We start from the raw sequence: 9,538 nt of genomic DNA on the forward strand, positions 1-9,538 counted from the left end.
GTTGAACTCATCAAAGAGAAGATCAAGGTTGTCCAGTCTCAACAGAAAAGCTATGCTGATAAGAGAAGACGACACATAGAGTTCAATATTGGAGAAAAGGCCTTTTTAAAGGTATCTTCAACCAAAGGAGTTGTGCATTTTGGCAAGAAAGAGAAACTAAATCCCAGGTACATTAGCCCTTTCAAGATTCTAGCTAGAGTTAGGGCAGTGGCCTATAAGCTAGCACTGCCTCGATCACTGGTAGGCATTTTATGATGTCTCCATGTTGAGACAGTACATACCAGACTCGACACATCTTTTGACTCAGCAGCCTGCTGAACTTGTTGCTGATCTGACATATGAAGAGGTACCTGAAGAAATCCTTGATAGGAGGGAGCATAACCTACGAAACCATGCCATCTTATATGTTAAAGTTAAATGGAGTAATCACTGCTCTAATGAAGCATCTTGGGAGTGGAAATATTCGATGTGAGAAAGATATCTTCATCGACCTACCAGGTATGCCAATTTCGAGGACAAATTTTTTTTTTAAGGATGGGGGAGTGTGAGACCCACCTCTAAAATCCGGTCTCATTGAACTTGTATACTTTTAGGTTCAGGTTCAGCAATCATGTATGCCTTAATGTTGTGGGCTTTAGTGGTTGCGGATTCGGACCAATCCCTTGATTCACCAATGGAGAATTCCAATGAGCCAACCCAATTAGACATTATTAAATTTGAGGAACTTGGTGGGACCCTGCACATCAGTTTTGCATGCGAGGTATGTTGGGTGGAGCATATGCAAAACCTGTCAATCTCTTAGGCCGGATCATAGGTAAGTACTCGTTGGTAATGTTATATAAAACTAATATCTTATTTGTGTAACATAAGATAAAGTGTAATTTTCCCCTGTGGGACCCACATACCTCGTCTCGGTTGAGTTTCCCACATACCATCACGGTCGGGCTCTCACTTACATCACGGGATATCATTCTCGGGACTTAATTATAGGTCTTCCTTAATTTAATTATCATTTAAGTAGTTTAGAGAATCTAATTTCCAAAACTAATTCTATTTTGGCTCAAACCAAATAGACCCTAGCATGACTAACTATATAAACAACACTTAATTTTAGGAATTCATTTTCCTATCCAAATCAGAATCGTTTTCTGCTCTGGAGAAAGGAAAGAAAGGAAAGTGAAAGAGAGCCTAGAGGACTTGGCTCTTGGAGGGAGAAGCTCTGGGAAAGGACCGATCGGTTGGGTTACTACCATCTCCTCCATTTCACATCCCTGGTAGGTTATCAAACATATTTTATTCTGCCCAATTCGTCTTCCTTCTTTGGTTTCAGCTGAGTTCACAACTCATCTCAGCCCAAGCCTAGAAAATTAGGCAAAATGGTTTTAAGGCCTGAAACCCTACATGCATTTAGGTTGATTCAATCCAAATGGTGTATTCTTCATCTCCCCTAAACTAATTTATGATTTTGAAGCCGTGCATGGCAAGATCCATGAAAGAGCACCCCAAACCCCTACATTGTAGTAGCCATCGGATGGAGGTACTGCCATCCAACTGGTCCCTACGTTGGCCTGCATCCAGTCCTCCTTTGTTGTCTTGGTTTTGCCCTACATGGTATGGGCTCTATTTTGGTTTGTCTTCTAACCTTATTGATATCATGTACTATTAAAATAGGTTGTAATCTTCTATCTTGGGTGAGATTTATCAAGAGTTGGATCTGCTTTTAGTTTGGATTGTCATCCAACTCAAGGTGAGTGAGATTTGACCTTAATTTGAGAATGTTTATTGTTATTCTTTTATTTATGCTTGCTGCACCTATACACACATCATATCAGATTTATGTTCATATAGATTATAATTTTTCTTTTGTATTAGTTATATGCATGATATAAAGATACATTTCATAATGCATTACATATTCTTATTTGTTATCTATGAAAGATGTGTTGAGATACTATGATGTATGAGGTTGAGAGATGATGATGGAATTGATTTGATGTTCTATTTACTATGGAACTACATAACATACATGTTAGAAAGTGCATATAGCTAAGAGATCATAAACCCTATGCTACAACCCTTGCCAACAAGAGTGAGGTGTTAGATAATCCGTGGTAGGTCCGAAGGGATGATTACGGAATGCCATTTGTTGTCTCCTCGGTCCGATGTGTACTTCTGGAATGGGATATATAGTAGAGTTAACTTTGGGGATTTGCTAGGGACCAATGTGTGGTTCTAGTACTAACAGGTCTCCACCATAGCAGAGTGGTATTATTAGGGCCCGATGTATGATTCCGGAATTGAGATTATCATATCTGTTACAGTAGCATTTAACCTCATGAGACATAGATCTATTGTTAGTTGCATGCTTGGATTTAACATATTCATCATGGATTATTTGCATCTGTTTGCATGTTTTCCCTCGATGGGCTCAATGGAGCTCATTCCCACGGATATTTCCCTTTTTTAGATGGTATGGCTGGTTGTGAGGAACCAGAGATGGGAGCTGTTGCTGCTTTGGACTTTCACATCAATGATGGCTACACAGTGCAGGAGCTTGAAATGCATGATGCTTCATGCGTGTGCGATTCGTGCGCATTTTTGTGATGTGGCCTGATGGACTAGGCTATATTCCTTTTGTGTTTATATAATACTTTTGTTATAGATAGGCATATAGTGGCTTCTATATACTTTTGAACTTGTATTTACTTTTGAGAAATTGTACAGTGTAAATGCAAGTTTTATCAATATAACATGTTTATCACTTAGATTCCTCCCTATTATTCCTATTATTATTAATTATTCTTTTTCCACTGCATTTGATTACTGTATTGTGATAAATTGTGAATGAGAGTACTGTACTTGCAATCCTGGTGGCTGTGTGGATGTCAGTTGGCATCCGATCACACTATGCCCTTATTAATCGGATCGGGGTATGACAATTGAGTGGTATCAGAGCATTCGTGTTTTACTCTTATTTACAGTCTAATTAACAATACAACAACATCTTATACTCATTGACCTGAAGGTGAGTCTACTTTAGGCTGAAGTAAAAATTTCAACTAAAAGCTTTAATGAATATAGAAACAAGTAGGGGATCTGTGTGACAATGGCAAGGAAACATAAACTTAAGTGAAGAACCTAGAATTCATAACACAATGTAATAAGAAAAGTAATAAACTTATATATATATATATATATATATATATATATATCATACTATATTATATTATAAAAGTAAAAACTCAAAAATTATGAAAAATATTTTCATACCAAAAATACCCTTCAATAATATCAATAAACCCAAAAAAATACCCTTCATTAATCGTTCTCCTGCTTAGTAGATAAGGTATTTCCTTATCCACTCCCTCATTGACCCCCCTCAATTAATTCTCCTAATTTTCAGCTAAATTCACTCCCTCATTCCTTATCCACTCCCTCATTCTCTCTATAAACTTCGTTTTCTTAAAATGAAAAAAAGTATTTCCTTATCCATTCCCTCATTGACCCCCCCTCAATTAATTCTCCTAATTTTCAGCTAAATTCACTCCCTCATTCCTTATACACTCCTTCATTCTCTCTATACACTTCGTTTTCTTAAAATGAAACTGTTTCAAGTTGACGATAAGTTAATTCTCTTAATTTTCAGCTAAATTCACTCCCTCATTCCTTATCCACTCCCTCATTCTCTCTATACACTTCGTTTTCTTAAAATGAAACTGGTTCAAGTTGAGGTGAAGAACAACAGCAACAATTGTGGCAGAACTGAACTGGACGAAGAACCAATCGTTACCGAAATAAGTGATTGCTCCGAAACCGAAGATCATTCATTGGTCATCTCAGAGAAAAGCAAGTATAAACACATGGATGGATGGATTGATAGCAAAAGGATCATTCACTGGTGATCCCAGCAGAGGTTGCAGGCAGAGTCGGATGAGGCTTAGTTAGTTCTGTCATGTTTTCCAAGGATCATTCAGTTGTGATCGCACCAACGGCTGCAGGCAGAGCCAATGAGGCTTAGTTAGTTCCGTCGTGTTTTCCAAGGATCATTCAGTTGTGATCCCACCAGAGGTTGCAGGCAGAGTCGATGAGGCTTAGTTAGTTTCATCGTGTTTTTCAAGATTTCTTTGATTAATATAAATACGATTAAAATCGTGGAAAAACAAGATTTTTGTGATACTGTAGATAAAGTATTTTCTTATCCACTCCCTCATTCTCTCCCAAAAAAAATACCCTTCATTAATCGTTATCTTACTTAGTACATAAGTTATTTCCTTATCCAAACTTTTCCTCTTCCATATTTAATTTTCGTTCTCTTACTTAGTAGCTAAGGTATTTCCTTATCCACTCCCTCATTCTCTTTATACATTATTTATAATGCCCAATTTGCTCCTCACAATTTCTCTATCAAGTTTAGATCCTTGCGGAAAGGGCGTCTTTATATGAATATGAAATCATGAAAAAGGTTGCTTGCATTTGGAAAATATGCTGGTATAGCTTATCTACTCTACTTCTTATCTGGGTTAGGAAAACGTAAGACAACTACATTTCTTCCCTTATGGGTTTCCTTCATTTTGTTTTGTCAATTCATTGTTCGATTACTGTAATTGTCTAAAAGTACAATTGTGATCTTGCTAACATACTCTACCGGTTATAATTAATGCGTTATTTGACTGATTTTCTAATGTTTTAAGAAAGTTCTGTGAACTTGTAGCTATGATGTATGAATGAGAGCTTGCCCTTGCATTTTGAAATTGTTCTAAATTCAAGTGTCATCTATGCATTCTACTAGTTAAGTCCCCACATCGTTTAGTTGCCTTTGTCACCTAGCTAGCCAAGTTTGAACTTTTTTATTTATATTTATCTATTTATGTGTTTATTTTACTTCTGCTACTTCATTTTTAATTAATTTTATTTAATTTTACTTCTGCTACTTAAGTTTAGTAGCGGGCCTTGGTATGTGAATCTTTAGCATGTGTTTTCTCTTTTTATTTGTCGAAAATGATCCAAAATGTCTCTATGAAGTATTCTTCTATGAAGAGATGCCCGGATGCAATGGATTTTAGCATTTTGGATTTCGCCTAACATGGTCTCGTCTCTCATGTCTTCTTTGTTAGTGCAACACGAGAGAATAACAGCAATGGTGTTGAAAATAAAATTCTACTCTGTTTAGGTTCAATTTGGGTCTGGATCATCACAATAATTAATTTTTTTATTTCTATGTTTAGATCATTAGATGTCAAGAAAAGAAAAAAACAAAAAAATCTAATTAGACAAAAATCATGAGGATACAGTGATTAATTGGTTCGTCTCTCTCTTCAAATCCATTTTTTTTTCAATTTTCTTGGCATCCAAACATAACGTCAACATTTTTACCTTGCGATATGAAACATAAATATATATGGACAAGGCATGAGGCGATATTCCCATAACATTTAGGTATCTCTATACAATCTAATTAACATAAATTAATTGACCTGTTAGTGAGGTACTGAGGCCAGAATGACATACCAGTTCGCCACCCATGCATGCATGTATAAAATTAATAATAAATTAACATAAAAGTTGTGATCAGTATCGATCACAGGATGTGTTTGTTTGTTTGTTTGTTTGTTATACATGTGTTGCTTGATCTTGTGCTTGTTGATGATGATCTTCTACTCCTACTTGGGGTTTTGTCACGCAATGGCCTTCTCCCTCTTTGCTCTTACCCCACAAAAGGATGTATAGCCCAACAATTACGAGAATAGATCCCAGTATGCTGTCCAAACCAATGGATATACACGCATGAGGAGGTTAATTAGAAATTAATATACAATTTAAATCAATCTAGCTATCTTATAATTAAACAATATGTACTTTTATATAAATATATATATAAAAAATAAAGACCATATATGTATATAGCAATCCTCACCTTCCTATATGAAGTTGTTCATGTAGGATGGAGAAATCGAACATGGCTACAATGATTAGAATGAGGGGACTAAATGCTGCAGTGAAGAGTGACCCCTTTTCTTGACACACCATGCCATTCCCACAAAGCATAAGCCCAATCCCATCATTCCCTGCACCCCTCCAGGTTAAAGTCTCTCTTATTTAATTAACGTCATTAATTAAGCAATGTTTACCAAAATAATAATAATAATTAAGCAACTTGAAAGTAGAAGTATACTATGATATGTGAAGATAGAATAATACTTAGACTAATACGTATTAATAATAAACATATTTCTTTTGACCTCAAGGGGGGGAAGGTACGTTAGCGCTTATTAGCAGTTACCAACACCTCACAATCAAGAGATCATGAATTCAGCTGAGATGGTAAAGGGGATGGGGATAGGGAGGATTTTTGCATTATACTATGCCATTTATTAATGTTGTAGTTCAATCCTAAACTGTACTACATGCATGCATGCATGCAGCATGTCTAATTATGAAACATGCATGTATATATGAATGAATTCCACGTGTGCACAATAGCTAAGTTAACTGACAATATAGCAATATAGCAATATAACAATAGCTATGCATGCATGCATGCATGCCTTAGCAATTGTGATCGTTGTTACAGAAGATGATGATGATGATAGGCATATAATTAATTAATAAAAACAATATTACACTATTAGATCATAATCAGATAAATTTTTTAGATATAGGAGTGTGTGGCTGGAGAGGAAATGCAAATTAATTAAACTTACATATGAAATTAGTTAAGTCGTTAATAATTTAAGAGAGGAGAAATGATCAAGATGGGGCCGGGTACATAGTGTTCGATCTTCTAGGAAATGATGGGAGGGGAGATCAAAGGTTAGCAATTCTACTGATAATGATCTCACATTAAATTGAGTTCACATATTATATACAACATGTAAAATATTTTTTGATAGAATAGACATATTAAAATTTGAAAGGGATCAATGGATGGATGTGTACGTACGTTGTGTGTGGTTCATTCGTAGAGTTGTTGTTTTCTATGTATAATAACTCAAATCATTTTTGGTATGGTTATAATAAGATTTTTCATATAAATTATATTGTATATATAGATTTTCTTATTGATACTCTTATAATTAATGTGTTAAATAATTTGAAAACTTACTTTTTTGCCCTTTTTAATTATCTATGTTGACCCTACTTGTCCACTGTAGCTAGCTAGCTAGGATGGATGATGCATGGCATGACATGTAGTAATGTAGTAATAGCTAGGTAGGTAGGTAGTTGTACTTATAGCATATAAGACAGTCAAGATCTGAGTTTTACCTTTGAGGATCCACATGGAAATGTCCCTGTGAATGAGGAGGCTTAGCACACCAGATTGGATGGCACTGAAGAATAACATGATTGCGGTGCTAGAATACTGGCATCGGTATTGCTTCCCAATCTTTGCTTGGATAAGGAACCACGATGACCAGCTGATGTTGCTAACAACCAAAGCTAACGAACCCATCATCCAATTGTCGGCCCTCTTATTGTAGTTTGGAATTGATGATGATGATGATGATGATGACCCGAACTCGAACCCTGTCCCTGCTGGACCAGCTGGTTTGTCTTCGTTGGGCATAATTAGGTTATGGATCTGGGTTCATCGTCACTGGTTTTCCTTTGTAGAGTGTCAGCAACATGGCACCACCAACACACAACATTGTACCTAACGCTTTTGCCCTCCCGCTCTTGCTCTTCAAGTTCACGCTCTCTAACCTGATCGATATTCGCATGCATGCAGTGTGGGCCTTGGTCATACACATGTTATTAATCAATCTTGTATGTATATATATATATATATATATATATTGTATATAACTACAACCACCTCCATACACACACACACACACACACACACACACACACATATATATATATATATATATATATATGGGATAGGAAGTCAAATAGTCAAGTGTACTATCCCTAGCCTCACACAACTTTCTCTCAAGAGGAACAGGTTTGGTTCTCCACCTTACTCTGCCGCTTAAGGGAGATGGTCAAAACCCTCGGAAGACTATACTATCTATTGCTCACAAGTAAAAATATAGGGCCCTACTTCAATCATGAGAGCCATAATGTATTTCATATTCTCCCTTATATTTTAAATAATCTAAGATATTTTCAAAGATTTTTTTATTTTAATAATTTATATTTATTTCATTTTGTAAGGTAGCCAAACCTATTTAGACTCAAACTGTACACACGACAAGAGAGGATGCTAGTGTTGGGAAGCAATCCAGCATTGACAATGTTGCTTCCACTTACCATGATAATAAGAAGAAACAGAAGAAAAAAAATTACCTAATATATGCAAGCTGATGTTTATGTCTTTGAAACTCTTATTCTGAGCATCTTGCTGTTGTTTAACTTGAATATCTATGCAGTTGTTAGTTATGCATGTTCATGCTCATGCTCATATGTATGTATTCCCCTTCCATAACAACCCCCCTCCACGAAACAAAAAATGAAAAAGAGTACCTGCATACACAATGCATATAACACACACATATTTTCTGTTTTGGAGATGATCTCTCTCCATGATAATTCAGTTCAAATGTAGGGTAACTCTTAATGTATTAGGACCTTAATCAGTTCATCATGCCTGCCATACCTCTTGTAGAGGTTTTGTTGTTATTGTTGATGTAAACTACATCGTACTTTTATTTTCTTTACTCGGTACTTATCAAAATATAAATAAAATAAAAGGAGGCACACACACACACACACACACACACACAAGCCTTTGTGTAATGTATGTTTAAACAATTACAAAGTGTTGGTTAGTTACGGAGTCTTATTTGACAACTATCTTGCATTTATTACCATTTATAATTTAATTTGTTGGGTGCACTGGTCATTGAGTAGAGGCTTTAAGCAGTGTGATTGGTGGTTCTCTAAGTGATTTTAGGTGAAAAACATAGCTGCTATTATATATTCTTTTGCCTTTTCTATGTCGCTGCAGGCTAGATACACAACACATATTTGTGGATATTGGACTGGGCTTCCATATAGAGTTTGCTTGGTCTGAAGCTTTGGAGTTCATATCAAGAAAGGAAGAAAGATTAAACAGGTATGAACATTTCCTTCTCAGTTATGTTAAACACTTTATTGAAGTTGAAACCTTTATACAAAGTAAATGGAAATAAAAACATCCTAGAAAAATGTGCTAGAAATAAGCAAAAGGATAGAAGATAATGAGAGTGGTTGAAGTTTACCAATCATATTTTAAGATCTTGAGATATAACCAAGGTTTTAAATTCCAAGGAGTTTCAGGATTTTGCTCTAATTTTCAGGGTGACCCAGAATGAAATATGTATGGATAGGAATATCTTAAATGCCAATAAAATAAGAGAAGAATAGGAGTAATAGGAAATAAGGGAGATAATAGAAATAAAATAGCGTTATAACTTATTTGTTTATTTATTGATCCTCATGTTTGGTCATACCTATTGATTAGTAGAAAGATCAGGAGAAATAGGAAATAAGGGATATAAAATTATAGGATATTATCAACTTATTGATTTATTTTCTCCCAACATCTCATTGGAAC

At 35.5% G+C, this 9,538-nt stretch overlaps 1 pseudogene; it reads right to left on the reverse strand.

The window, feature by feature from the left end:
* Positions 1 to 5,610: 5,610 nt before the first annotated feature.
* Positions 5,611 to 7,718, reverse strand: LOC122650746 (annotated as a pseudogene).
* Positions 7,719 to 9,538: the final 1,820 nt, after the last annotated feature.

Source organism: Telopea speciosissima, chromosome 2, assembly GCF_018873765.1.
Source record: "Telopea speciosissima isolate NSW1024214 ecotype Mountain lineage chromosome 2, Tspe_v1, whole genome shotgun sequence".
In the NCBI taxonomy this organism is placed as follows: domain Eukaryota; kingdom Viridiplantae; phylum Streptophyta; class Magnoliopsida; order Proteales; family Proteaceae; genus Telopea; species Telopea speciosissima.